Genomic DNA, 4197 nt, shown 5'->3' with positions numbered 1-4197 from the left:
CTGAAATGCCGCTCTCCCGTCACTCTGGTTAAAGTGTTATGAAAAAAAAGGCTGTTGGGGGCTAGGGAGTATCGAGTTGATCATTATACATGAAGAAATAACCAATTTCATCGTTTGGTTTCTGTTTTACACGCGTTTTAAATTTTATTGCCGAAATCGCTTTTTCTCGCCGAGATAAGCACGTTTTCTGAAATGCCGCTCTCCCGTCACTCTGGTTAAAGTGTTATGAAAAAAAAGGCTGTTGGGGGCTAGGGAGTATCGAGTTGATCATTATACATGAAGAAATAACCAATTTCATCGTTTGGTTTATGTTTTACACGCGTTTTAAATTTTATTGCCGAAATCGCTTTTTCTCGCCGAGATAAGCACGTTTTCTGAAATGCCGCTCTCCCGTCACTCTGGTTAAAGTGTTATGAAAAAAAAAGGCTGTTGGGGGCTAGGGAGTATCGAGTTGATCATTATACATGAAGAAATAACCAATTTCATCGTTTGGTTTATGTTTTACACGCGTTTTAAATTTTATTGCCGAAATCGCTTTTTCTCGCCGAGATAAGCACGTTTTCTGAAATGCCGCTCTCCCGTCACTCTGGTTAAAGTGTTATGAAAAAAAAGGCTGTTGGGGGCTAGGGAGTATCGAGTTGATCATTATACATGAAGAAATAACCAATTTCATCGTTTGGTTTATGTTTTACACGCGTTTTAAATTTTATTGCCGAAATCGCTTTTTCTCGCCGAGATAAGCACGTTTTCTGAAATGCCGCTCTCCCGTCACTCTGGTTAAAGTGTTATGACAAAAAAGGCTGTTGGGGGCTAGGGAGTATCGAGTTGATCATTATACATGAAGAAATAACCAATTTCATCGTTTGGTTTATGTTTTACACGCGTTTTAAATTTTATTGCCGAAATCGCTTTTTCTCGCCGAGATAAGCACGTTTTCTGAAATGCCGCTCTCCCGTCACTCTGGTTAAAGTGTTATGAAAAAAAAGGCTGTTGGGGGCTAGGGAGTATCGAGTTGATCATTATACATGAAGAAATAACCAATTTCATCGTTTGGTTTATGTTTTACACGCGTTTTAAATTTTATTGCCGAAATCGCCTTTTCTCGCCGAGATAAGCACGTTTTCTGAAATGCCGCTCTCCCGTCACTCTGGTTAAAGTGTTATGAAAAAAAAGGCTGTTGGGGGCTAGGGAGTATCGAGTTGATCATTATACATGAAGAAATAACCAATTTCATCGTTTGGTTTATGTTTTACACGCGTTTTAAATTTTATTGCCGAAATCGCTTTTTCTCGCCGAGATAAGCACGTTTTCTGAAATGCCGCTCTCCCGTCACTCTGGTTAAAGTGTTATGAAAAAAAAGGCTGTTGGGGGCTAGGGAGTATCGAGTTGATCATTATACATGAAGAAATAACCAATTTCATCGTTTGGTTTATGTTTTACACGCGTTTTAAATTTTATTGCCGAAATCGCTTTTTCTCGCCGAGATAAGCACGTTTTCTGAAATGCCGCTCTCCCGTCACTCTGGTTAAAGTGTTATGAAAAAAAAGGCTGTTGGGGGCTAGGGAGTATCGAGTTGATCATTATACATGAAGAAATAACCAATTTCATCGTTTGGTTTATGTTTTACACGCGTTTTAAATTTTATTGCCGAAATCGCTTTTTCTCGCCGAGATAAGCACGTTTTCTGAAATGCCGCTCTCCCGTCACTCTGGTTAAAGTGTTATGAAAAAAAAGGCTGTTGGGGGCTAGGGAGTATCGAGTTGATCATTATACATGAAGAAATAACCAATTTCATCGTTTGGTTTATGTTTTACACGCGTTTTAAATTTTATTGCCGAAATCGCTTTTTCTCGCCGAGATAAGCACGTTTTCTGAAATGCCGCTCTCCCGTCACTCTGGTTAAAGTGTTATGAAAAAAAAGGCTGTTGGGGGCTAGGGAGTATCGAGTTGATCATTATACATGAAGAAATAACCAATTTCATCGTTTGGTTTATGTTTTACACGCGTTTTAAATTTTATTGCCGAAATCGCTTTTTCTCGCCGAGATAAGCACGTTTTCTGAAATGCCGCTCTCCCGTCACTCTGGTTAAAGTGTTATGAAAAAAAAGGCTGTTGGGGGCTAGGGAGTATCGAGTTGATCATTATACATGAAGAAATAACCAATTTCATCGTTTGGTTTATGTTTTACACGCGTTTTAAATTTTATTGCCGAAATCGCTTTTTCTCGCCGAGATAAGCACGTTTTCTGAAATGCCGCTCTCCCGTCACTCTGGTTAAAGTGTTATGAAAAAAAAAGGTTGTTGGGGGCTAGGGAGTATCGAGTTGATCATTATACATGAAGAAATAACCAATTTCATCGTTTGGTTTATGTTTTACACGCGTTTTAAATTTTATTGCCGAAATCGCTTTTTCTCGCCGAGATAAGCACGTTTTCTGAAATGCCGCTCTCCCGTCACTCTGGTTAAAGTGTTATGAAAAAAAAGGCTGTTGGGGGCTAGGGAGTATCGAGTTGATCATTATACATGAAGAAATAACCAATTTCATCGTTTGGTTTATGTTTTACACGCGTTTTTAATTTTATTGCCGAAATCGCTTTTTCTCGCCGAGATAAGCACGTTTTCTGAAATGCCGCTCTCCCGTCACTCTGGTTAAAGTGTTATGAAAAAAAAGGCTGTTGGGGGCTAGGGAGTATCGAGTTGATCATTATACATGAAGAAATAACCAATTTCATCGTTTGGTTTATGTTTTACACGCGTTTTTAATTTTATTGCCGAAATCGCTTTTTCTCGCCGAGATAAGCACGTTTTCTGAAATGCCGCTCTCCCGTCACTCTGGTTAAAGTGTTATGAAAAAAAAGGCTGTTGGGGGCTAGGGAGTATCGAGTTGATCATTATACATGAAGAAATAACCAATTTCATCGTTTGGTTTATGTTTTACACGCGTTTTAAATTTTATTGCCGAAATCGCTTTTTCTCGCCGAGATAAGCACGTTTTCTGAAATGCCGCTCTCCCGTCACTCTGGTTAAAGTGTTATGAAAAAAAAGGCTGTTGGGGGCTAGGGAGTATCGAGTTGATCATTATACATGAAGAAATAACCAATTTCATCGTTTGGTTTATGTTTTACACGCGTTTTAAATTTTATTGCCGAAATCGCTTTTTCTCGCCGAGATAAGCACGTTTTCTGAAATGCCGCTCTCCCGTCACTCTGGTTAAAGTGTTATGAAAAAAAAGGCTGTTGGGGGCTAGGGAGTATCGAGTTGATCATTATACATGAAGAAATAACCAATTTCATCGTTTGGTTTATGTTTTACACGCGTTTTAAATTTTATTGCCGAAATCGCTTTTTCTCGCCGAGATAAGCACGTTTTCTGAAATGCCGCTCTCCCGTCACTCTGGTTAAAGTGTTATGAAAAAAAAGGCTGTTGGGGGCTAGGGAGTATCGAGTTGATCATTATACATGAAGAAATAACCAATTTCATCGTTTGGTTTATGTTTTACACGCGTTTTAAATTTTATTGCCGAAATCGCTTTTTCTCGCCGAGATAAGCACGTTTTCTGAAATGCCGCTCTCCCGTCACTCTGGTTAAAGTGTTATGAAAAAAAAGGCTGTTGGGGGCTAGGGAGTATCGAGTTGATCATTATACATGAAGAAATAACCAATTTCATCGTTTGGTTTATGTTTTACACGCGTTTTAAATTTTATTGCCGAAATCGCTTTTTCTCGCCGAGATAAGCACGTTTTCTGAAATGCCGCTCTCCCGTCACTCTGGTTAAAGTGTTATGAAAAAAAAGGCTGTTGGGGGCTAGGGAGTATCGAGTTGATCATTATACATGAAGAAATAACCAATTTCATCGTTTGGTTTATGTTTTACACGCGTTTTAAATTTTATTGCCGAAATCGCTTTTTCTCGCCGAGATAAGCACGTTTTCTGAAATGCCGCTCTCCCGTCACTCTGGTTAAAGTGTTATGAAAAAAAAGGCTGTTGGGGGCTAGGGAGTATCGAGTTGATCATTATACATGAAGAAATAACCAATTTCATCGTTTGGTTTATGTTTTACACGCGTTTTAAATTTTATTGCCGAAATCGCTTTTTCTCGCCGAGATAAGCACGTTTTCTGAAATGCCGCTCTCCCGTCACTCTGGTTAAAGTGTTATGAAAAAAAAGGCTGTTGGGGGCTAGGGAGTATCGAGTTGAT

The sequence above is a fragment of the Syngnathus leptorhynchus genome, unplaced genomic scaffold (assembly GCF_054491065.1).
Source record: "Syngnathus leptorhynchus isolate UIUO unplaced genomic scaffold, UIUO_Slep HiC_scaffold_58, whole genome shotgun sequence".
Lineage (NCBI taxonomy): Eukaryota > Metazoa > Chordata > Actinopteri > Syngnathiformes > Syngnathidae > Syngnathus > Syngnathus leptorhynchus.
This window is presented reverse-complemented; position numbering follows the sequence as displayed.